At 39.8% G+C, this 27,712-nt stretch overlaps 1 long non-coding RNA gene across 1 annotated transcript; it reads left to right on the top strand.

Annotated features, from left to right (window-relative positions):
• LOC117504740 lies at positions 1-27,154 on the top strand. Its single transcript, XR_004558895.1, has 3 exons — positions 1-95; positions 4,905-4,906; positions 27,045-27,154. It is a non-coding gene; the product is annotated as an uncharacterized LOC117504740 (long non-coding RNA).
• Positions 27,155-27,712: the final 558 nt, after the last annotated feature.

The raw sequence follows: 27,712 nt of genomic DNA, 5'->3' as shown, positions 1-27,712 counted from the left end.
ACAGATTTTGATAAACCTTTCAACAGAGATACATAATAGGCAATGTAAGACTCCATTAAATTTTGGAGGTAATCTGGATCCAGATCCTGGATCAAGTTCCACTGACATTAGTCTTTGAAGGATTACGTCAAACTACTGCACGGATTTTGACAAACCTTTCAAGACAGATACATATTAGGCCATGGAAGACTCCATTAATTTTGGAGATGATCCGGATCAGGATCCGGATCTAGATTCTGGATCAAGTTTCACTTTATATAGTCTTTGAAGGATTATGTCAAACTACTTCCCAGAATCTCACCAAACTTGCACCACAGATAGATATTCGGCCATGAGAGAACCATTAAATTTTGGTGTGATCCGGGTCCTGATCTTGATTCTGGATCACGTGTCACTCTGTATAGGCTATGAAGGATTACTGTTAGCAGGATTAGGTTAAAACTACTGCACAAATTTAGACAAATTTTTCAACACAGATACATATTAGGCAATGGAAGACTCCATTACATTTTGGAGGTGATCTGGATCAGGATCTGGATCCGGATTCTGGATCACTTTTCACTGCCATTAGTCTTTGAAGGATTATATCAAAACCACTGCACGGATTTTGACAACCTTTTCAACACAAATGCATATTAGGCCATGGAAGACTCCATTAAATTCTGGATGTGATCTGGATCAGCATCTGGATCAAGTTTCAATTTATATAGTCTTTGAAGGATTATGTCAAAACTACTTCCCAGAGTCTCACCACAGATAGACAGTGGTGGGCACAGTTCCGATAATCCGATAACAGATAATTATCGAAGATAATGTTTTCATTATCGGATTATCTTTTTAGATAACTTTAAAAACCATTATTGGACCAATTATCTTCCAATTAATTTTTGTCCAATAACTTTTAGAACGATAAACAAAGTAAACAAAGCTGAATAGCGACAAGCATTTCTAAAATTTAAAATCAGTTCAGCATCTGCCTGTTAAAAGTTTTGTAACAAATGTACAGTTCTACCCCTTGCAAACAGAAGAGAGCTGCTTCTGCATCTCTATCCTCTGCAAACAAAGAAGTGGTAAAAAAAAAAAAAAAAATTCCTTTAACACCATATCGATATGCTGGCAATATCACCTAAGTCATCCACAGGCATACATTTTTAACTTATGGGTCAAATTTTAACCAAACTAATTTTGGACAAGTTATTTAAAATTACTGTCATGTCTGAAGTTTTATAAAGTGAAAATATCAGATATATGTTTTAGTTTTTAAAGTAATGTGCTAATTTCTAAGGTTTTGTGAGCACATGCTTTTCCCCTGCAGTGCATTATGGGTAGGATTACGTAATCTCAGTACGTCGACAGGACAAATGCATTTCAGACACTGTTCAGGCTCCACGGACAACAGCATTAAACTCTAGTGCCTAAAACTGTCATGAATATATTCTCTGGGTTTATAGACGTTGTTATTGTATTTACGTTTGTTAAAATCCACGCATTTTAAATGTAGCAGACAGGGATTATCTTGAATTTTGTTTTCATGCATCTACTGCCATCTACTGGCCAGTAGGTGTTCATGGCAGTATTCGCCCCTAAGGACCTAAGCGTCTGGGAACCAGTAGATGGCATGTTTCTATTTATTTTTACCCCCGTTATATCAGATGATTGTCAAAATCAACTTTTGGCTTTTGCAATGGCTTTTTTTTTTTTTTACAGATGAGGTTTAAAAACAAAACAAACAACAGCAAATAATAATAATAATATAATAATAATATGAATAACACATTACAAGACAGCTCTGCAGTGTTTGCACAGGCACAGTGCAAGCAGTTGGATGCTTGTAGCTTTACAGCAGGAGGATACCCTCACGACGGCCGACCAGAATAATACAAACAGGTTCGGTCCAAAAAATTCCTGCATGAAAAATCATCTTGCACAATGTAAAGCACGTTTTACAACATCATAAAACGTGCGCACATTCTCTCCACATGCAAAACATTTTGCAATGACACTACCAGGGCTCCGTAAAAATGCCTGTTTTTACAAATAAAAAAATGGAATATTTTACAAAAGCACATTTAAACACCAACACACGACAGACATCACATTAACATGTTGGTTTACATACTGAACCAATCAGTGTTTAGCAGACGCACTTTTACCCAGAATCCTTTGCAATCTGTCTGTTTGTTACAAAACCTCAGAATTAACATTAAACGATATATGCTATATTTTAACTTTGCACAAATGACAGAATTGACATTAATGGAGTTATTCTATCGGTATTAATGTTATTTATAAATCAAAACCATAAGTCAGCATGACTTAATTTTTCAACACCTCCGCCTGACCGGAGCATTGTAATTAATAGACAGCTGGCTTTATGGCTGCTCTCAGGGTGCCTCTGTGCTGGGAGCTCTGTAGTAAACAAGAGCTTCCAGCAGGGGCAGAATGTTCAAAGACAAAAGTGTGGACTCATTTTTTGGATGTGTTGTTACTTTTAATATTAGTAGAAGCTATTGTGGCATTAAAACTTAAATTTGTTTTACTGGTAGTTTCAAATGTGCCAGAGACAATATTGGAATTTATCGGTTATCGGTTATCTGTAACTTCTGATACATTTTTGGGTGGTTTATTGTTTTATCTTTATCGAAGACAACTTTTCAGTTATCTGATTATCTGTTATCGAAGTTAATTTTTTGGTTATCTGTGCCCACCACTGCAAATAGATATTAGGGTATGGAAGACTCCACTGAATTTTATAGGTGATTTGGTTCCAGATCCGGATTGTAGATCAAGATTTCACTTTATATAGGCTTTGAAGGATTTTTTTTCAAAACTACTTCACAGATTCTCACCATATTTTCACCACAGATAGATATTAGGCCACAGCAAAACCCATTAAATTTAGGCGTTGATCCGGGTCCTGATCTGGATTCTGGATCAAGTTTCACTTTATACAGGCATTAAAGGATTACTATTAGCAGGATTACGTCAAAACTATTACACAGATTTTGACAACATTTTCAACACAGATACATATGAGGCAATGGAAGACTCCATTAAATTTTGGAGGAGATCTGGATCAGGATCCAGATTCGGATTCTGGATCAAGTTTCACTTTATATAGTCTTTGAAGGATTACATCAAAACTACTTACCAGATTCTCACCAAATTTGCACTAGAGATGGATATTAGGGCATGGAAGACTTCATTAAATGTTGGGGGTGATCCAGATTGGCGGACGTCACTTGGAGACAAAAAGAAAGACAAATACATAATCTTTGTAAATACCTTATTACAGAAACATAAATTTCACAAACACCTGCTGCTAAAACCCCATCTGGATTTCTTTGTAAAACAAATTACACATCTATATATTCAACAAAACAAAAGATGCATTAAATTAACTAAAATCTCAAGCATGAAACTGTGGACAGAAACAAACCAAAAGTGCAGAAAATCACTTAATTTTATGGTCAATACAGTTCAAACCCAATGTGGAAAAAGAAAATATGACACCAGACGAATGATGCATTTTGGCAATTGTGTTTTTGTGTTCCTTTTCCAATGTGGCAAAACAAGTGTGTATTATAGCACAGGAGAGCGCTGTCCATGATGCTGAAAAATTCAGCACAACCCCTATGAATGTAAGTTTGTCATTTTGTCGACAAACCTCCACACAAAACAATATAACACTGAATCAAAACCACCTTTTGCTTCAGATGTGACAGATTTCAATTGTGATTAATTTTTGATTCATATAAGCACTGTTCACATTTATTACTTGTGGATTTTTTTATTTTATTTTGGAAAGAATATAGAATTTTGGTACGGAGAAGAGTGAAATTCACTCAAAATAGAGCATATTTGCTTAACTGCATGATTACTGAGAAGTTGAAGAGAAAAATCAAACAAAATAAGACACCAATCGAGAACATTTTATGATTTTGAAAGAGAACCTCAACTACAAGGAAAAAAAACAAACAAACATTTACAGCAGTGTGTAAATTTACACAGTTGTGTAAATGTTAAAATGAGTGTTATCAATGTGGCAGCTATTGATAAAGAATTTTATTTCCTTTTTCATTTATTATCATTAGCACAACACAAGTTCTACTATGAAGACTCAAATTTCAAGATTTCATTCAAATTTGCAGATTCCATAACAGCCATATCTGTAATCAACAGCAGCCTGTTCACAATTTAGTCATGAACCTTAAGCAATAGGAAATAAAGCCATTTAAAGATGTCATTCCTGACTCACCTCTCTGCTGTTTGCAGCTGCTGACTGGGACTCTGCCTTCTCCACACTGCCTCCATCAGTTGGTCCTTACTGATGGCCTGGAGTGTGCCCTCTTCCACTTTTCCACAATCTGTTGGTCCCTGTCTGATGCCAGGGTTGGGGACTAGGACTCCACCAGGCTGCTACTGATTGGTCCCTTTTTCAGGCCCAGGTTGCTGGTCAGGCCTGTGGCCTAAGATATCATCTGCCACCAGGTGGTCCCTGTCTGACACCGGGTATAGGCTCTTCCTTTGCCTTCTTCTAATGGTAGGATTCAAGTTTAATGTATGCTGACGCTGTCGGGAGCAGGACTGGCCTCAAAGGTTGTCTTTCATTTGTAGAATATATATATAACAATGGAATAAATATTTAACATTTTTTCATCTCCTGAGTCTTAGTAACAGAAATAGCTTGGAGAATAAACCCAGATGAGCTGTGCATCATTGCTGCCATGGTTTTTCCATTAAAGTGGCACTGTGACGGCTCACATCAGGCCATTCTTGCCCTGAGTTCCGTTTTTTTTTCCATCAGCTGCAGATGTTTGTGAATCCACATGGCTTCCTGATCGGCGTACCCATCTCACATTATTTGCCACAAAACAAGCAAATTGAATGAACCTCTTCCAAAGGAGTCGCTGTGTGTTTTGGAACTGATCGGATTCACGAGGGATAATGGAGACCTACAGGAGACTTTTGCAGTCAGAGGATGTAGGGCATAAAGAAAGGAGCGCACAAAAGGAGGACCGAGCAGATCAACACAAGCCCTCCTTCAAGACTGAGGATGTCTTATCGCCTGTGACTGGGAGCCAACTCCAAGGCAACAAAATTGGTGTATTTGGGTCTTTTCTTTCCCCAAATGGAGTTTGGTTTAACCATGTGAAAGCCTCTTCCTCCATATCTCTGAAAGTAAAAACAAGAGAGAGAAGTAATTAAGCTGCCGCAATGAGTTCTTTGATAGTGGTGTTTCTTCCTTCCGAGCCCATCTGCTGCCACATAAGCTGGAATATCTTTCACATGAATCAATCTAGCGAACTAAAGTGAGCCGTGAATAAACATCTCCGACAATTCCAAGAACTGGCTGCAGTGGAAACGTTTAAATTGGAATAATATTGTGTGATGCCAGTGACGCGGAGTCGTCTTCTGTGGTAAATGGCGCCATTCAGACCCTGTGAATAATAATGATACTATAATACATGAAACTATATTTTTATCAAACTTCTACAACATTGTATGTGACAAAGCAACGTAACAGAGTAGGTGGTGATAAGTAGAGATTGTTTCAGAAAACCGGGAGTATTGCTTGTTTCTCCACGGACACCTGGAGTTGTGACAGGAAGTGCGCCCAGGCTAAAAGTTGTACCGAATCCTATGTGCTATGAAAAATGTTCTTTCATGCTTGAGCTTGTGTCCAAACTAAAAACTTGGATTTGAAATCAAAATCAGCATCTGAATGTGTCCCTTGTATGTGTGTGTTTGTATCTTAGAATTTCATGTTAGCTCATTAGCAGTGCATTGTATGATTCATAGTAGCATTGCGTTTTGTGAGTTTTGCATTATCCTGCTGCAACATGAGGTGATGTTCTTGGATGTATGGCACAACAATGGGCCTCAGGATCTCGTCACGGTATCTCTGTGCATTCAAAATGCCATCAATAAAATGCACCTGTGTTCTTCATCCATAACAGACGCCTGCCCATACCATAACCCCACCGCCACCATGGGCCACTCGATCCACAACATTGACATCAGAAAACCGCTCACCCACACGATGCCACACGCTGTCTGCCATCTGCCATCTTCCCTGTGTGAACCGGGATTCAGCCGTGAAGAGGAACACCTCTCCAACGTGTCAAACGCCAGCGAATGTGAGCATTTGCCCACTCAAGTCGGTTACGACGACGAACTGGAGTCAGGTCGAGACCCCGATGAGGACGACGAGCATGCAGATGAGCTTCCCTGAGACGGTTTCTGACAGTTTGTGCAGAAATTCTTTGGTTATGCAAACCGATTGTTCCAGCAGCTGTCCGAGTGGCTGGTCTCAGACGATCTTGGAGGTGAACATGCTGGATGTGGAGGTCCTGGGCTGGTGTGGTTACACGTGGTCTGCGGTTGTGAGGCTGGTTGGATGTACTGCCAAATTCTCTGAACGCCTTTGGAGACGGCTTATGGTAGAGAAATGAACATTCAATACACGAGCAACAGCTCTGGTTGACATTCCTGCTGTCAGCATGCCAATTGCACGCTCCCTCAAATCTTGCGACATCTGTGGCATTGTGCTGTGTGATAAAACTGCACCTTTCAGAGTGGCCTTTTATTGTGGGCAGTCTAAGGCACACCTGTGCACTAATCATGGTGTCTAATCAGCATCTTGATATGGCACACCTGTGAGGTGGGATGGATTATCTCAGCAAAGGAGAAGTGCTCACTATCACAGATTTAGACTGGTTTGTGAACAATATTTGAGGGAAATGGTGATATTGTGTATGTGGAAAAAGTTTTAGATCTTTGAGTTCATCTCATACAAAATGGGAGCAAAACCAAAAGTGTTGCGTTTATATTTTTGTTGAGTGGAGTTCATTTAATTCTCAACGATTCACAGTGCTGGTTCTTCTTTCCTGAAACTTGTGGCCATCAGCCTGCATACAACCTGCATACTGCCTGTAAATATCGCTCATGGTGGCCTCGGTGGGTGGGGGGTAGCGCTCAGCCGGTACCATGCCTTCAGCTTCTTGGCCTTATCGGGCCCGGCTTGGTAATCTTTGGCCATCTTTTGCCAAAGCACACTCGCCACCTAGCGGATGTGCTGGCTATTGCACCAGGTGTATCGCTGTCAGTGAAATTTGCCAACCCCCCCCCCCAAAAAAAACAACCCTGATATGATAAACTAAGGCTTTTTCAATGTACAAGTCGTGAATATAAGTCACCGGACTTCAAAGAATAATGCAACTTTTACATTTTTACACACACACACACACACACACACACACACACACACACACACACACACACACACACACACACACACACACACACACACACACACACACACACACACACACACACACACACACACACACACACAGGACTAAACCAAACCGACTCTTTTAGGTTCCTTAGATGACCCCAAAACAATCAGGATGTTCCCAAAAATAAAAACTGGCCTCAAGCCAGTTATCCAAGATGGCCACCAAAATAGGATTTTCCACTGACACACTTTTAAACAACATATAAATAACTTAAATATCACAGAGATTCAAGGATAAGGGTCTATTGGTGGCCATTTGGACGCCATTTTGAATCTTAAACCCATGAATGAATTTAGGTACAAATGAGTTTGCTGTGACCTGCAATGGTCTTCCCATTGAATCTCTGTGATATTTAAGTTGTTTATATGTTGTTTAAAGGTGTTTTAGTGAAAAACCCTATTTTGGCGGCCATCTTGGATAACTGGCTTGAGGCCAGTTTTTATTTTTGGGAACATCCTGATTGTTTTGGGGTCATCTAAGGAACCTAAAAGAGTCGGTTTGGTTTAGTCATGGGTGGAGTTGCAAAGGTAGTGGTCGTAGCTCCCCTAGTGTGTACACACACACACACACACACACACACACACACACACACACACACACACACACACACACACACACACACACACACACACACACACACACACACACACACACACACCTTCAACTGCTTAGTTCAATCAAGGGTCATGGGGGGCTGGAGCCTATCCCAGCAGTCATAGAGCGTGAGGCGGGGTAGACCCAGGACAGGACGCCACTCTGTCTCAGGGCCACAAACAGACAAACAAACACATTCCACCCACTCGCACACCTATGGACAATTTAAAGATTCCAATCGACCTAACCCGCATGTCTTTGGATCTGGGAGGAAACCGGAGCACCCGGAGGAAATCCACGCAAACACAGGGAGAACATGTAACGTCCACACAGAAAGGCTATCATGGTAATCGTGTTTTACAATCATTTTAATATTACATCAGCATTTGGAACTGTGTTTGTGTGGTATTCTACTGGCCAGAACTATTGATTTTATACTATATATATATATATATATATATATATATATATATATATATATATATATATATATATATATATATATATATAGTCTGCTCAAAAGAATATGCAGTTGTCAAATATTGAAACTGCTCATTTAATCCTTTAATACAGTTTGAATTGCTGCACCAGACAGTGTACTTTCACTGAGTTACAGTAGAGTCTTTAATTTAGACATCAGTGACAAAGGGTGAGAAGATTGATGCCAGAGGGTTCAGGACAGAAATGGAAAATGGTTAAGAATAAATTGTTGCAACTGGGAGAGAAGGTTGAGGAGTCGAGGGAGCAAAAAAGGGAGAGTAATGTGGGAAACCAGCCGATAATGGATAGAAACACGATGAGCCCTCCGCTGTCATCAGGAGTCAATTTAAACCACATGCATCCATTAATCCTGCTGCTGTTATAGCCAAACCACACCCAGTCCTTCCTTGCACTCCCCCTCGTGCCTCTCACAGACTTTCACCCAGTTCCCCTGTTGACGGATGGGATGCCGAGCTAAACAGGCCCCCGATAACATGACTTTCATATCGAGTTGCTCCATTACCGAGATGTATAGAGGGTATCAAGATCACGGGCTTTCTTATTGGAGTTGGTCACCATACGAGATTCACGACTCGGCCTTAAGCGCGCCGCTGAGGGGCGCGATACTTGATCCAAAACAACGCGTCTCGAATGACGCTGACACAATACTTTAGGGCAGTGAAGATGTTCTCGATGTGGCCAAAAAACTCTCAAACCTCTCAGGTGAAGAGATATCGGATTTTATGCGTTCTTTCAAGAAGACAGTGGCATCAAGATCAGCTCAGGGATAAATATCTATTCAGACCTAAAACAAAAAATCTGTGTCTTGAATTATTTATTCATGGATTTCAGGGAGGAACAGAAGATATGCAGAGTACACACAGAGTGAGAGGTCTGAAGGAAGGAGAGGACTCTCCTGACAATAACGCCAGAAACTGACTTCAATTTGTCATGTGTTGAGATGGAAATGATTTTCCTCACGGTGAACGAGGGTGACCTTTGTTTTACATGTTCCCCAAGGCCACGTCAGGACATTTATCAATGGTGCACAGAGCGCCAAAAATGGAGATATTCTGCTTTACATCCTGGCTTTACACTGCTTAAGTATTTCCCGGGCGAGCCCCTCAACTTCGAGTTCCTTCGGACTTTTTTTATGTCGCCTCACATCACCGGCAAGCTGTCGATTACCCAGAAGCGCATTGTGGACGTAATGGCGCCTTTGTTCCTTAACGGGATTAGCTATGTGCAGACAGGAACCCCCTCCCACCAGCCTTTGATGCCTAATGATGGGCGGGCGTTGGATTGATCTGGCACTTGTGTGGGCCAGATGAAAGGGGAGTTTTAGACAGGGATCTGTGACTTCCCTCCAGAGGTCTCGCCTCCACCCATCATCCACATCTCTACCTTTCACTCTTGATGTATAAATGGTTTGTACCTGTGTTTTTTCTGCTCCCGGGCCTTCTTTTCATTGCTTTAAATCATCTGTCACCCCTCAAGATGCCAATTGTTTTCCTCACCCACCTCTATTGGTTTATTACTCAACAAGGATGTTAAAATTCCAAATAACTTTTAAATAATATGCACTTGATGGACCCAAAATATTCAATTACCCTGCTAACAAGTAGGAAAAAAGGCAGTTTTGATGCCTGTTGCCCCACGTGGAGGCATTTACATATCTTGGGGTCTTGTTCATGAGTCGGAGTAAGTTGGAGTGTGAGATCGATAGGCAGAATGGGGCGGTGTCTGATGTTTTAAGGACACTGTACCAAACTGTCTTGGGAAGAAGGAACTTAGCCAGAAGGTGATACTCTCAATTTACCAGTCGATTTATGATCCTATCCTCACCTATAGCCATGAACGTTGGGGATAGTCATGAACTAATGACCAAAAGAATAAGGTTGGAGATACAAGTGGTGGAAAGCTTGACTATTCGGGAGAGACTCTGCGTAGAGTCGTTGCTTCTTGGCATCACAGGAGCCAGTTGAGGTGGTTTGAGCATCCGGTGAGGATGCCCCCTATTCTCTTTAGTGAAGTCTTCCAACTTGTTAGACTCAGGACATGCAGGAGAGATTATATTTCCCAGATGGTTTGGGAAAATCTCCAGATCCCCCTGGAAGAGTTACAGGATTGAGCCAAGAATAGGGAAGCATGGAATGAGTTGCTTAGTCTGCTGCCACTGCAACCAAGACCCAGATAAGTGGCTGAAAATGAATGATACCTGTTTTTCAAGTGGTAAGCTTCGAGGATCCAAAAAAAAAGTTGTAGTTCCTTTAATGGCCACTTGAAGGTGGCTCAGAAAAAAAAACAAGTGCCCATAGAAGCCCATGTTAAATGTCCAACTTTAGAGTGGAATTAAACATATTTCAAAACTAGTACTCGGTCTCTTGAGCTATGTTCCCTCCGTGACAAGTGTACGGATGGTGATTTTTTCCCCCTGCCTCCTTAGTTTAAAATGTTTAAACCATGGAGTTGTATATATTATGGAAGTGTCCACTTTGAGTAACAGTTTGTGTTGAGCGCTCAGACTCCGCTAGCTGTAGCTCTTTGCTACTGTGGAGCATCATGTCTGTCTTTTTTTTAGCTTTTGATTGTAAATATGTGATAATATGGCTGTTGTGTGGTGAATTCTCCTAATGGATCACCTAAGATGTCTATGCACCAGTATTGCATTAAGTGAAATTAATGTTGATACATGTTGCATGCTATCGCATTAGCACTTTTAGTAGTTATTGGTAGATTAGTGACATTATGTCCAGTTAATAAAAGAATTATTGAGGAAATAAAGTCAGAATTTTGAATGCCGACACACCAAAGGCCACACATAAACACCTAAAAACAAGGTTAGCTTGTAACTTTAGCTTGTTCTGACTCAAAAATGGGGGCTTGTCCGGGCTTCATTCATCCCGCCCAGGTCAAGCATGGTCCCACTATGCCTCCATCACTTTACCAAAGCGTTATCCAAATAATGACCACAACACAGTCAACAGTAGTCCTACCATGCAAACAGATCCAAAATCCAACAGACAAAACGGCAGTGGTCAATAATATGAGGAATCAATGAACATGATAGAGCCTGGACAGAACCTAAGACAATCTGGCGAGGAATAATGGAAAGTGCATCTTTTAAAGAGGGCCAATCAGCAAATGGAGGAAAGGCTATGAAAGTAAATGTGCCATCAGAGTTTGAATTTGAATTTTTAAGGTTGAATGTTTTCAGCATCAAAATCAGAGTTTGAAGTTGAATTAAAAGGATGAATTTGTTTAGCATCAAAACAGCCTCAAAAACTTCAACCTAAAAAAAAAAAAAAAAAAAAATCAACCGATAAAAAACTCAACCTCAAAACATTCAGTGATTGAGACAGGGATCGACTGCTTCTTCTTTCTCCCTGCTTTTCTATTTTTGAGGTTGATTTTTTATTTTTTTTAGGTTGAATTTTGGAGGTGAATTTTTTTTTTTTTTTTTGTAGGCTGAATTTTTTTTTTTACTTGAAGTTTTTGAGGCTGAATATTTTAATGAAAAAAAAAAATCACCAATAAAAATTAAAATTCAAACTCTAATGGCACAGATTTACTTCCATAAAAGGCGAGAAAACGATAGCACAAGGCATAAACGCGGAAGTAACTGTGCATGAGGAAACGCGTGAATGTCTCCTAATAATAAACACTGCAAGGGACGAAGACGATTGAGAAAACATAGTGAGGGGAAAATCTAAAAAGTCGATGGAGAAACAGAAGCACGATGGTAGAACATGAAAACCAAACTAAACCCTGAGGGGAAACCTGCACAGTGCGCTGTGAGAAGAAATCCAACAGAAACCAGGGTGACATGGTGTGCAGTACACATGCACAACCCCTTGCAACTTACCACAACTTGTCCTTGTTCAAGCGCTCGCTCTTACTTTGACCTGACTTGACACCATTAATTTGATCTTGGGAAATTTGTGCTTTGCATTCAAATTGAGATCCCTTTGAGATCATGGATCCGAGACGTGATGTAAGAAGTACATAACCCCTCTGTTGCTCACTAATGTCAAATCTGTGCACCTCCCACTCACTACCTTGGCACTTGACATCTCATCAAACCATGTCTCAACAATCCGCTGTCAATTTTTTGAAGTAATGCTTTTTTGAATTTCGTGCAAAAGCATCGCCGTTCACAAAAAGGTGGCAGAACTACATTGTTAGGTGTTGTGGAGATGCACGAGGTAGGGTTTGCTGCTTTACCTTGATGCCTACATCTCGGATAAACTCGGATAAGCTGGGTTCATAAAGTATTGAAAATAAGAAAACCGAGCGCAAACCCCGTGGATAAATCAACTCTACATCAAGCTGAAATTCCACCTAATAAAAAATGCTTAATTAATTTATTCAACGAATGACCTATATAACATCTCCCAACTAACAATAGTTGACTATTTTAGTAGGTTTGATTTAGTCATAGTATATATGAAATATATTTTATGATTGCAGGCAATAAATGAGGCTATAATTTGTTGAATTGTTTCTTACTTTTACGCAATCACTGGAAAAAATTGTAATTTATCTGATCAAGGTGCAGTTCATAATTGGTAAATGCAGTTTCCTGTATATATTTCATATATTTCATACTATATAAATATATTTTTTATAAATATATATTTCATGTATTGCAGCTAGAGGTAGGCGATACCGGGAATTTTGGTATTTATCCGATACCAAGTAAATACAGGGCCAATATTGCCGATATCAATACCGATACTTTTCTTATTCAAGTTTCATAGATCCAAAGGATCCAAAAGACCTAGGGTAGAATTTTGCCAAACATTGTACATGACAACAAAAATACTTTATTATCACAATCAACATAAAAAAAAAAATAAAAAAAATCACTCAACACAACTTAAAACAAAATCTCCTGAGTAGAGGGCTGACAAACCACAATACAAGGGTGCGCTGCACCGTGTTGTGTGACACAGTGCAGCGCTGCTCTTACAGACAGAGAGTAGACTTTGATGAATCTGCGTACGCAGCAGTAAGTGCGTGTGGGAGAGAAAAAAGCTTGAGTATCGATCTTTTTTACATGAGGATCGTTCAATATCAATACCAGCGTTGGTATCGATATTATCGATATTAGGATCGACCCAGCCCACCTCTAATTGCAGCACAGTTTCTTTAGCAAAGGCGCCATTCTACTATGCTCGCTCAGAATCCAAAGAAGTGGAAAAATGGGATGAATGAGTTATGCATTATTGGGAGATACTGAGAAACATGTTCAGAGATCCTTCTAAATTACACTATGTAACACAATTTTTGTTCCTGGCCTTCTAAATGTTATATTTCAACTGCTTATGTCTAAAGTCTATGGAAAAATGACTACATTCAGCACAAACTTTGATTTTATTTTTTTTTAACCGTTGTAGAAAGTTCTAAAAGTTTGAGATTTCTAGATAATTCTGGAAAATTCTGGACAGTTCTAGCAGTTAATGAATATTCTAGAAGACTACTCAGTAGTAGTGAAGGCGAATCGAGAATATTCTTGAAAACAGACAAATTTCAAAATATCATTGTCCTGATCACAGAAGCAAAGTTTCTGTGGAATAACAGCTATTTTCTATTTATTCAAGGCATAACAGGTTAGGAAACACCTGTGTACCCAGGAACAAACAAAAAATAAAAATTTGTTACATCTCAATCAATCAATCAACTTTTTTTTTATATAGCGCCAAATCACAACAAACAGTTGCCCCAAGGCGCTCCACATGTAAGGCAAGGCCATACAATAATTAGGAAAAACCCCAACGGTCAAAACCGACCCCCTATGAGCAAGCACTTGGCCACAGTGGGAAGGAAAAACTCCCTTTTAACAGGAAGAAACCTCCAGCAGAACCAGGCTCAGGGAGGGGCAGTCTTCTGCTGAGACTGGTTGGGGCTGAGGGAAAGAACCAGAAAAGACATGCCGAGAAGGGGGGCAGAGATCGATCACTAATGATTAAATGCAGAGTGATGCATACGGAGCAAAAAGAGAAAGAAACAGTGCATCATGGGAACCCCCCACAGTCTACGTCTAAAGCAACATAACCAAGGGATGGTCCAGGTCACCCGATCCAGCCCTAACTATAAGCCTTAGCGAAAAGGAAAGTTTTAAGCCTAATCTTAAAAGTAGAGAGGGGTATCTGTCTCCCTGATCTGAATTGGAGCTGGTTCCACAGGAGAGGAGCCTGAAAGCTGAAGGCTCTGCCTCCCATTCTACTCTTACAAACCCTAGGAACCACAAGTAAGCCCGCAGTCTGAGAGCGAAGCGCTCTAATGGGGTAATATGGTACTACGAGGTCCCTAAGATAAGATGGGACCTGATTATTCAAAACCTTATAAGTAAGAAGAAGAATTTTAAATTCTATTCTAGAATTAACAGGAAGCCAATGAAGAGAGGCCAACACGGGTGAGATATGCTCTCTCCTGCTAGTCCCCGTCAGTACTCTAGCTGCAGCATTCTGAACCAACTGAAGGCTTTTTAGGGAACTTTTAGGACAACCTGATAATAATGAATTACAATAGTCCAGCCTAGAGGAAATAAATGCATGAATTAGTTTTTCAGCATCACTCTGAGACAAGACCTTTCTGATTTTAGAGATATTGCGTAAATGCAAAAAGGCAGTCCTACATATTTGTTTAATATGCACTTTGAATGACATATCCTGATCAAAAATGACTCCAAGATTTCTCACAGTATTACTAGAGATCAGGGAAATGCCATCCAGAGTAACGATCTGGTTAGACACCATGCTTCTAAGATTTGTGGGGCCAAGTACAATAACTTCAGTTTTATCTGAGTTTAAAAGCAGGAAATTAGAGGTCATCCATGTCTTTATGTCTGTAAGACAATCCTGCAGTTTAGCTAATTGGTGTGTATCCTCTGGCTTCATGGATAGATAAAGCTGGGTATCATCTGCGTAACAATGAAAATTTAAGCAATACCGTCTAATAATACTGCCCAAGGGAAGCATGTACAAAGTGAACAAAATTGGTCCTAGCACAGAACCTTGTGGAACTCCATAATTAACTTCAGTCTGTGAAGAAGATTCCCCATTTACATGAACAAACTGTAATCTATTAGACAAATATGATTCAAACCACCGCAGCGCAGTGCCCTTAATACCTATGACATGCTCTAATCTCTGTAATAAAATTTTATGGTCAGTATCAAAAGCAGCACTGAGGTCTAACAGAACAAGCACAGAGATGAGTCCACTGTCCGAAGCCATAAGAAGATCATTTGTAACCTTCACTAATGCTGTTTCTGTACTATGATGAATTCTAAAACCTGACTGAAACTCTTCAAATAGACCATTCCTCTGCAGGTGATCATTAGCTGTTTTACAACTACCCTCTCATGCAGTTTCCTTTATATATATAGGCAAATGCTTTCATTGTATTGCAACGCAGTTTCTTTAGAAAAGACGCCATTCTACTACGATCACTCAAGATCCCCCCAAAAAAAAGAAAAAAAAAAAAGCAAAAACGGGATGAAATGAGTTAATCTGGCTTGCCTCCTAACAAGGCTTGCTTACAAAATGCAGACATGGCAAATACCTTGTTTATAAAGTGTAGACCTGGCAACATCCTGAAAACTAAAGAAAGGCTCATAACAATAGTTGACTATTTTAGGTTTATTTAGTCATAGTATATATGAAATATTTTATGATTGCAGGCAATAAATGTGGCTAGAATTTGTTGAATTGTTCTTACTTTTATGCAATTATTGGGAAATACTGAGAAACATGTTCAGAGATCCTTGTAACTTATATCTGATCAAGGTAAATGCGGTTTCCTTTATATATATATATATATATATATATATATATATATATATATATATATATACATACACACTCAACAAAAATATAAACACAACACTTTGGTTTTGCTCCCATTTTGTATGAGATGAACTCAAAGATCTAAAACTTTTCCACATACACAATATCACCATTTCCCTCAAATGTTGTTCACAAACCAGTCTAAATCTGTGATAGTGAGCACTTCTCCTTTGCTGAGATAATCTATCCCACCTCACAGGTGTGCCATATCAAGATGCTGATTAGACACCATGATTAGTGCACAGGTGTGCCTTAGACTGTCCACAATAAAAGGCCACTGAAAGGTGCAGTTTTGTTTTATTGGGGGGGGATACCAGTCAGTATCTGGTGTGACCACCATTTGCCTCATGCAGTGCAACACATCTCCTTCGCATAGAGTTGATCAGGTTGTCAATTGTGGCCTGTGGAATGTTGGTCCACTCCTCTTCAATGGCTGTGCGAAGTTGCTGGATATTGGCAGGAACGCCAGTCCAGAGCATCCCAAACATGATCAATGGGTGACATGTCCGGTGAGTATGCTGGCCATGCAAGAACTGGGACATTTTCAGCTTCCAAGAATTGTGTACAGATCCTTGCAACATGGGGCCGTGCATTATCCTGCTGCAACATGAGGTGATGTTCTTGGATGTATGGCAAAACAATGGGCCTCAGGATCTCGTCACGGTATCTCTGTGCATTCAAAATGCCATCAATAAAATGCACCTGTGTTCTTCATCCATAACAGATGCCTGCCCATACCATAACCTCACCGCCACCATGGGCCACTCGATCCACAACATTGACATCAGAAAACCACTCAGCCACACGATGCCACACACGCTGTCTGCCATCTGCCCTGGACAGTGTGAACCGGGATTCATCCATGAAGAGAACACCTCTCCAACATGCCAAATGCCAGCGAATGTGAGCATTTGCCCACTCAAGTCGGTTACGACGACGAACTGGAGTCAGGTCGAGACCCCGATGAGGACGACGAGCATGCAGATGAGCTTCCCTGAGACGGTTTCTGACAGTTTGTGCAGAAATTCTTTGGTTATGCAAACCGATTGTTTCAGCAGCTGTCCAAGTGGCTGGTCTCAGACGATCTTGGAGGTGAACATGCTGGATGTGGAGGTCCTGGGCTGGTGTGGTTACACATGGTCTGCGGTTGTGAGGCTGGTTGGAAGTACTGCCAAATTCTCTGAAACGCCATTGGAGACGGCTTATGGTAGAGAAATGAACATTCAATACACGAGCAACAGCTCTGGTTGACATTCCTGCTGTCAGCATGCCAATTGCACGCTCCCTCAAATCTTGCGACATCTGTGGCATTGTGCCGTGTGATAAAACTGCACCTTTCAGAGTGGCTTTTTATTGTGGACAGTCTAAGGCACACCTGTGTACTAATCATGGTGTCTAATCAGCATCTTGGTATGGCACACCTGTGAGGTGGGATGGATTATCTCAGCAAAGGAGAAGTGCTCACTATCACAGATTTAGACTGGTTTGTGAACAATATTTGAGGGAAATGGTGATATTGTGTATGTGGAAAAAGTTTTAGATCTTTGAGTTCATCTCATACAAAATGGGAGCAAAACCAAAAGTGTTGCGTTTATATATATATATATATATATATATATATATATATAGGCAAATGCTTTCATTGTATTGCAGCGCAGTTTCTTTAGCAAAGACGCCATTCTACTACGATCACTCAAGATCCCCCCCCCCTCAAAAAAAAATGCAAAAACGGGATGAAATGATTTAATCTGGCTTGCCTCCTGACAGGCTTGCTTACAAAATGCAGACATGGCAACTACCTGGTTTATAAAGTGCAGACCTGGCAACCTCCCGAAAACTAAAGAAAGGCTTGAGCTGTTAAACGTTGAATAAAAACCACAAGAAACACTGCTTCAAATAGAGATCTCTGATAGAGATCAATCAAACAAATCTCAAGCAAGCCACAGTCACTATGAGTACTCAGTTTAAAGAATTTCAAACATGACTTAAGATGTTAATGCCTAAAGGTTATCACATACTATCAATGATTTCAAGAATCAAGATGAAATTTTTAAACAGTTCAAAAATTGGATCCTGATTTCAATCTGGTGCTGATGATGGCTATAACCAATAAATGGATCAAGAAGTTACTATGATGCTTCAAAACATGCCCTGAATTGGTATTTGAGATTAAACGGGAAGAACTGGTGCGCTCTAGAATAGCCCCATGTAGTATTTGAAATTATTGATTTGGTGCTGAAATCATTAGCATGACCTGAGCGTCTCCGTTGTGAGCAAAAGGATTTAAAACGTGCTTCAAAAACACATACTAATGGTTGTTGAGGACCTGAGTGTGGGAAATGCCTTCAAGTAGTGATTCATGATGGATTTAATCGCTTATGTCTTGAAAACTAGCATCACATATGCGATATCGAGATGCTAACTGCTTAACATTAGCATGCAAGTTCTCTAGCTTTACATAACATGACGCTAACAGGCCTCACACAACACAATGCTAACAAGCAAACATTAGCAGGAAGACTTGCTAGTATCACATGATGCAGTGCTAACACGCTAATGTTACGAACAGAATGCCTCTGTTTTGAGTAATGGTATTTATAAAGTGCTTTAAAACACAGTTAGCTTATCTTAATGCACATATTCAAGTATTTTTTTTTCAGGTTTTTGAGTTTTTATGAAGGACAGACTAACAAACTATCTAGCTAACATAGAACCAGACAGACTTGGGCCTTGGAGAATTATGGTATAATTTGCTCGAACACTAAAAAGGAAACACGGACATGTAGAATCCAACCGACTTTGACAAAAGCATTTGGTGCATTACAGTTCTAAAAGATTGTCAGTTACAAATATCTGCTGAGACATTCTTGAGATTGAACGCGAGCGCTATCTTCCAGCAATGCGTCAATTGCCACCCACTCAGATTGCCCGCTCAACCATGTGCCATCAAAAACCTTAAACACATAAACTCACCCAAGGGAGTGAAGCAGAAAGTGCTTGGCTCACTCCTGAGAAAGGGCCATCAATATTTTACGGCCTGAGCCCCAGCCCCTAGGTGAGCTGCGCTAATTGAAAAGGAAAGGACTAAAACTGATTGCACGAGGCCATTCCTTTGAAGTGGGCCTCCTTCATTTTAAAATGTATAAAAAAGTTGTTCATCTGAGTCCTTTCTGTCTCCGAAGCCACTGCGGAAAAAATAGTGCTGCTTGGTGACATGACGGAACAGCAGAATTAATTTCTTTATGCATTTATGCAGAAAAGCAAACAAGATTGCAATAAATCATTCATAATTTACATTGTTGGCGCATTCTGTCTGTGGGGACAGATTGAGTTAATGACACGTAGGCAATGGATGGCTGTGCACAAGAAAGGGGTGGGGTTTCACTTGCCTCCTGGTCACCAGGCGTAGCGGTACGGCACCTTTGGGTGAAATCGACACTATTAAAATTAGCACAAAATTACAAAAACAGTAGAAATGAGTCATGAGGTAGAATGAGCTCCAACTCTACTCATGAATGCACATGCTCTGCATATTTTCCACCTGTATCTCCTCTGACGACACCTGATTAGTTAAGTCTGGTGGTTTCCAGGTCTTTTTGGTTGAGCACACCCGCCAGAGTTAATTGACTGTGGGCAGGGTTGAGAGAGTTGCTAAACACGCGGAGCAGGTGGTCTCCAGGAGGGAGGTTTACCAATCTGTGCGGAGTTTAGTTCCTCACAAAATATGTCAAGCTGGCCTGAAGTGGTTTTTGTAATGTGGGTGTTAGCATTTCAGTGATGTGGTAAGGAGTTTTATTTTAGAGCCCTACCGATATGGACTTTTTGGGGGCCGATACCGATTTTAAGAGTTAATGTATTTTTATATTATATATATATATATATGATACTGACATGAATGCTGTATGCTACATAAACATGGCAATGATTCCTCATATTTCATTATCAATCCCTTATAACAACAACAACAAAAAAGGAGGCTCAATTTTAAAGATAAACTTTATTTTAAATAACTGTAAATATAACCAAACACAAATGGGATGAATTGATGGGTTTTTGGAGGGCTGATCAAGATCTTGTGTGAAATAATGATACTGATATATCTGCTGATATACATACATACAAAATGGCAATGATTCCTCACGTCATTATCAGCCCCTTATGACAAAAAAAGAAAAAAATGTAGCTGAGGTTTAAGTTTAAACATAACCTTTATTATAAATAGCTATAAATAAACTAGTAACCAACGGGATGTTGGGTGGATTTTGTGAGGGCTGATACTGACCCTTTTTGACAAATAATGCAGCTAAGGCATAGGTTTAAACATAAACCTTATAAATAGCTACAAATATGATTGACAAAGGGATGGACGGATGAATGGATTTTGGGGGGCCAATATGATCTTAGAAAATAAAAAAATACAACATTGATATCTGCTGATACAGTATATACATAAAAAATGACTGATTGCTCACATTTCATTATCAAACTCTTATGACAAAATGTAGTTGAGGCTTAAGTATATATTATATATATTTATATTTATAAATTTATATATAAATTTTATTATAAATAACTAAATATAACCAAGAGCCAATGGATAGATGGATTTTGAGAGGCCGATACCAATCTTAGCGAGCAAAAAAAAAAGTATGATACCCATATATCGGTTGATATATACATAACAAATGGCAGTGATTTGTCACATTTCATTATCAACCCATTATGACAAAATAATGCAGTTTAGGCTTAAACATAACCTTTATTATAAATAGCCATAAATATAATCAACCATCAACAAGCTGGATGGATTTCTTTTTTTTTTTGGGGGGGGGGGGGGGGGCAATATAATCTTAGAAATTAAAAAAATTTGCAATACTGATATATCTTTCTCACTGTTGCTTTCATAATTAAATAATAATATAATAATAATAATAATATATAATAATAATAATAAAACATTATGGTACTATTTGGTAAATCTGGCAGTTTGGTAAATAGGGAGTTCTCAAAAACTGGGAAACAACTCAAGAAGGAAACTGGTGAAGGAAGCCACCAAAACACCCAGACAGCTGCAAAAGGGAAGTTAAATTGTGGCTATTTTTCTAGGCCAGAATATCTGGCAGATCTTGCTCAAAAATCCATTGATCTTTCCACTATACACCAGCATTTTGCGCAGCAAAGAAAAACAGACTTTACATTGTGATTGCGTCTTCTTATCATATTGCATCAACTTGTAGATGGGTCTGTGTTTGGCAAAAGGGCCGTGGGCTTTCCCTAATCTTGCTTTGACCTGCTGCTGGGCTCCATTGCCCTTACTAATGAGACTACCAAGGTGGGTGAAATTCTCCCTGAACTCAAGTACCTTGGCGTCAACATTAATTGGTCCCATAAGTGTAGTGTTGATGCACCTCACGTGTGTCTTGGTGGTGCCAATACTGAACCCGGTCAGCTTCCAATGCCAACTCAGTCTCCCTGTTTCATTGTGCAGACGAGAGAGAATTGTAAGGTCATCATAAGGTCTAGATCCTTGAAATGGGACCACTGGAGGTTTCTTGGATATTTGATGTTGGTTGTTGCATAAACCAGTAGGGGATAAGCAAGAACAAGATCTAGAGTATTTAGTCCTGTCTTACACCAGTAGAAACCTGAGTGTTTCTGGTCTAAGACGATATCGGCATGCTATCATAGCACTGTACCATACCACATTTTAGATGAGGTATCATGGGAGCACAGATGAAAATGGACTTACTATTGACCCAATATGGGTGCTAAATGTGAAAATGACAATTACATGAGTTGTAAACTACATAACACTTGCATTGCACTGTGTACTGGAATATGGGGGCCTTCACATCAATGTTGAGAACATCAGTCACTGGTTGAAGGTCCACCCATTGGCTCCCTGTTCACGCTCAGTTATGCTTCCACCAGGTTTTTTTTCCACTGAGGCAGATTGGTTGGTGCAGTTGTGATGTGTTATGTGACCTTACAGACAGTGCCAAACCTCCTTGAACCTCCTCGTCTTTGGTCTTGTAGACCTCTTGCACTATCTGCTGCTGTCATGGCAACTAATGGTGCATTCCCTTTGCACTCAGAGATCAGAAACTAATTCATAGCCACGAGATGGCTGTTAGTGTTCTTATTGATGGTGTGCCTGTAAAATTATCTTGACCAGTGAGGCATTGCCACCTGTCTGCCAGAAGGTCCCCATATAGAGTGGTCCTCTCGACATCTTCAAGTGATGACCCTCGAATATCAATGGCATCCCCGATGTTGTCCATCCATCTCTTCCTTGGTCTTCCACTGAGTCTCTTTGTCATACGTAGACACCTAAACCACCTCACTGGGGTCCTGATAGTAACCATTCTCCTGGCATGACCACACCGTCGTAGGTGCCCTGCTCAACAACGTTTAACACACTCTCAATCTATTTATTAATCTTTCAGTTCACTGGCCATCTCCAGCTCTGGAGCCAGCAGTTCTGGACTTTCCACCTAAATTGTTTAATCTCTAATCAAGAAGGATTACCTCATCTTCTCCTCCCTCTGCTCCTGCTCCTGCAGAGCTGTACAAAGATCTTCTGAAAGCATGCAGGCTTTGCCCTCGGGAGACCAAGTGACCAAGTAGATCGATTTTCCTCTTCTGTCTTCCTGCTCTACATTGTCCTCCATACTACCCTCGATTCTGCTATTTTCATACCTTCTTTCAGGTCTAACTTTCTTCACAAACATATCGGCATAAGGCATTTGTTGTTTCCCCAATATGAAAACGTGTTACCAAATAAACAACAACATCAAAAACACTTTAGCTGTTGGAAATGCTGTCATTACAATGTTTGTCCAGCAGAAGGTGCTCTGACATTGCTTACAATGTTATCACGTTAGGACCCCATCACCCCTTGGTCACACTAATTACAAGAGACAGAGGCAAAACAAACAGCTGCTATTGATTTACAAATAGAGTGGGCATTTTATCATGACAACAGAAGATATTTTTGCAAAGAAAAGTTTGTTGATCCCAGTGCAAATATCAATGATTGCTTGCATGCTATAAACGTGATTTTAGTCTTAACATGTTCATTTTCACTTCCGAATACACCATTAAAGAGTTAAACAGTGCTAACTTCTGTCTCCTCCTTGTCAACATCCCTGCAGCCCCAAAGAAGGCAACTGTGCAACGCAACTCCTATTATGGGCAACTAACATGGCATTTGAGATGTATCAAAACAAAGGCGTAGCGCAAACAATAATTAATGAGACAAAACTTTCCCGTTCTGTTGACAACAAGAGAGCAGGATGAAAGGGCAGAAGGAAACATCTGGAGCGTCTGATGAGGGACTTTCAAGCGGGACAGGAGATGCCTCGATGAAAACTCGCCTGCCTTGCGGGCGTACTAACAAATGCTTTAAAACATTGCAGAGAAGCTCCTCTGCTTTCATAAGGGGAAGGGGGCAGGGCGGGGCTCTTTCAGTCAGCTTTTCAGCACAAAACAATCAAAGAGAATTTGTGAGCACAGCTTTGGTACAATCTGGGTCCACATTTGGAGAATCCAACGGGTGCAGCCAGTAATCAGATAATTAGGAAAGCAAATTAAAACAGACCGATAGTCGGTTTGCTTGAGGCCATGTTTCAATTTTTAACAATTTTTAAATTTTTTTTACCCCCGTTCTTGTTCTTTCCTATGTGCTTGTGTCCCTCTGCACATAGAGGCCCATCGGAGCAATCAATACCAAGGTGTATTTTCACATCTTCACGCCGACAGATTAATGGATCGTGTCTGTTTGAACTTCATCCTACACCAGCAAGAAATGATTTGAAATTTCCATTACGCGATACATTGACCACTTTGACCCTTGGCGGTCTTTGCTCTGTGGCCAATCAAAGTCACAGGATCAAAAATCAAAGCTCCAAGCTTCAGGAGGGACGTAAAGACTTGCAGCGTAATGCCAACCTCGGCGAAGTAGATAGATGGCATTAAATCACATCTCATTCACAGGACGACTGTAGGACCATCGGATTGGTTTGTTTGAACACTGTCTGCTGTCTAACTTACACATTGATTGAATTAAACTAATAATGAAAATGTCTGTACCCATTTCCTGCATTTTTATTCCCTACAGCATTTTGGAAGCAAAATTGTTCCATATATATATATACACACACAAAATGTGCAAAGCTAGGTTATGTATGTATTAGTGATAGTAAAATTATATCGTATAACGAGATCCATGGGATCAATACTTTTTATTATGGACCTTTTTGATTTGGTATAATAGGATGCAAAGCAATAATTGTTTAATATAGACAATAATTTTCCAAGACTCTAATTAGAATAAGTCAAAAGTGATGTTGCTACCCGTCAAATACATATTTCATGAAAAATGTGGACCCTTCTTCAGGGCTTTACTACTGTGCTGCAGTTTTTTGGTTGTCACCTCTGTTCATCACTAGGGGCAGTATAACATACAGTAGCAGAAATTACAGGAGAAGAAGTCAACTTTTGTTAGCATAGTATAAATACCATAGCATAATTTTATTGTTCTGAATCAGTGTGGTAGTGCTCATACATTTGTACATTTTTCCAGAATGTTTCCAAGTAACATACTTTTTATATTTGAACTTTTTTCCCCCAATGTCGTCATGTTGATTACTTTAAAATCAATTTTCGATTCATATCAGTTAATTATTACAACCCTGAAGTACGAACAGCTGATATCTTAAAAAAAAAAAAAAAAAAAAAAAAAATGTGTCTTTCATGATCAGTTGTAAAAGGCTACAATTTTGTAAATTTTGTGAATCAGTATTTTTCTCAAATGCTGGTATGCTAAAAAAGACATTTGGGGAAAAAATAATTTTTGGTCGTTAAACTTTGTTATACTGAATTTATTTTATTTTATTTTACAAGCAATTGTGGATTATCTTGAACATGTATCAAAAAATACTTTTTTTAGCTGTTGTTGTTGAAACATCGAAGATTGCGTAATTATCACTTTAATAATATTGACCACATTTGTTAAATTATCCAACTAATGCAACATCGCATTTTAATGCTCTATTCTTTTAAAATTTGCCTTTTTTTGCAGCGTTTTCAGCATCCAAACCTCTTTTTTGCCCTACGTTTCATGCACAGCAGTGTATTTCTGCCTCAACTCCTTCAGCGCTTTATTTACTCATCGCTAATCCGATTCGACGGCAGACGCGTGTAAATACAAAATGCCTTATTTTACAAGCAGTTTAGCAGCGAGCGCACAGATCACAATGCTACTGTTAATGACTCTTAATGACGCGGTGCTCAGGCAGCAGGGAAGCATGCTGGCGACTGTGAGCATTCAATTCAGCGCCGCTACCAATAACGCAGTCGGGTCGCTCTTCGTTTGCCGTCACTACTTCACATACTTCCAACGTGCATGTGCGTGTATCATCAAAGTGTACTCTATTTACCGCTCCTGCATTGACATTTGCGAGTTGACCTTTGAAATCAAACGGCGGTGCAGGCAACGACCGGGGACGGCATTAATGAGGAAATTTGGCGCATAGTGTTAATGTAAAAGTCCATTAACTTTGCAGAGCTCTCTGCATACCAACTCCGCTCAGTGTTTTCCCCAGTCTACCGCGTCTAATTACCATTCTGGGTAGGGGCGGCCATAAAAGTCCCCGTTTAGACATGCACAGAAGTTCTTAGGTGCACCTTGTGGCGTATGAGACAATATAAGCCTTTCTCCAAATAAATAAGATAAAGGGTGGAAACGGATCCACGGGGGCAAGCGATTCTGCACACTGAGCGGAATAGTTAGTAACAGATGTTATCTAGGAGAAAATTCCTGATCCCCTCTGTGCAGGTTCCGTGTTTTGTCTCTTGAAATCACAACAAATCATCAGCAGAAGGGATGAAGTGGTGACACAAGAAAGAAAAGTACATTTTCTGCAGGAGGAAGTTTGAATAATGTAATCATAACTTTTATTATTATTACATCCTCCAAGGACGTTATAAAATGACCTGTGTTTATTTGTCTGTCTGTCTGCTGTCTGTCTGTTTAGCAGGATTACATACATTAGATTTTGACGTTTTTGACGTTGATCTGGATCAACTTTCACTTTATATAGGCTTTGAAGGATTACTGTTAGCAGGATTATGTCAAAACTACTGCACGGATTCTGACAATTTTCAACACAGATACATATTAAGGAATGTAAGACTCCATTAAATTTTGTAGGTGATCTGGATCCGGATTCTGAATCACGTCCCACTGACATCAGTCTTTGAAGGATTACGTCAAAACGAATGCACGGATTTTGACAAACTTTTCAACACAGATACAAATTAGGCAATGAAGACTCCATTAAATTTTGGAGGTGATCTGGATCCGGATCCAGATTCTGGATCACGTTCCCCTGACATTAGTCTTTGAAGGATTACATCAAAACTTCTGCACAAATTTTGACAAACGTTTCAACACAGATGCATATTAGGCCATGGAAGACTCCATTAAATTCTGGAGGTGATCCGGCTCAGGATCCGGATCCACATTCTGGATCAAGTTTCACTTTATAGGCTTTGAAGGATTACTGTTAGCAGGATTATGTCAAAACTACTGCATAGACTTTGACAAACTTTTCAACAGAGATATATATTAGGCGATGTAAGACTCCATTAAATTTTGGAGGTGATCTGGATCCGGATCCAGATTCTGGTTCAAGTTCCACTGACAGTCTTTGAAGGGCTACGTCAAAACTACTGCATGGATTTTGACAAACATTTCAACACAGATACATATTAGGCCATGGAAGACTCCATTAAATTTTGGAGGTGGATCAAGTTTCACTTTATATAGTCTTTGAAGGATTATGTCAAAACTACTTCCCAGAATCTCACCAAACTTGCACCTCAGATAGATATTTGGCCATGGGAGAACCCATTAAATTTTGGTGTTGATCCGGGTCCTGATCTGGATTCTGGATCAAGTTTCACTCTATATAGACTATGAAGGATTACTGTTAGCAGGATTATGTCAAAACTACTGCACGGATTCTGACAAAATTTTCAACACAGACACATATTAGGCAATGTAAGACTCCATTAAATTCTGGAGGTGATCTGGATCAGGATCTGGATCCGGACTCTGGATCAAGTTTCACTGCCATTAGTCTTTTAAGGATTATGTCAAAACTACGTCCGAGAATCTCACCAAACTTGCACCACAGATAGCTATTTGGCCACGGGAGAACCCATTAAATTTTGGTGTTGATCTAGGTCCTGATCTGGATTCAGGATCAAGTTTCACTCTATATAGGATATGAAGGATTACTGTTAGCAGGATTATGTCAAAACTACTGCATGGATTCTGACAAAATTTTCAACACATACATATTAGGCAATGTAAGACTCCATGAAATTTTGGAGGTGATCTGGATCAGGATCCAGAACCGGATTCTGGATCAAGTTTCACTGCCATTAGTCTTTGAATGATTATGTCAAAACCACTAC

Source organism: Thalassophryne amazonica, chromosome 23, assembly GCF_902500255.1.
Source record: "Thalassophryne amazonica chromosome 23, fThaAma1.1, whole genome shotgun sequence".
Lineage (NCBI taxonomy): Eukaryota > Metazoa > Chordata > Actinopteri > Batrachoidiformes > Batrachoididae > Thalassophryne > Thalassophryne amazonica.
The sequence above is the reverse complement of the archived record's forward strand: the minus strand, read 5'-3'. Positions and strand labels throughout refer to the sequence as shown.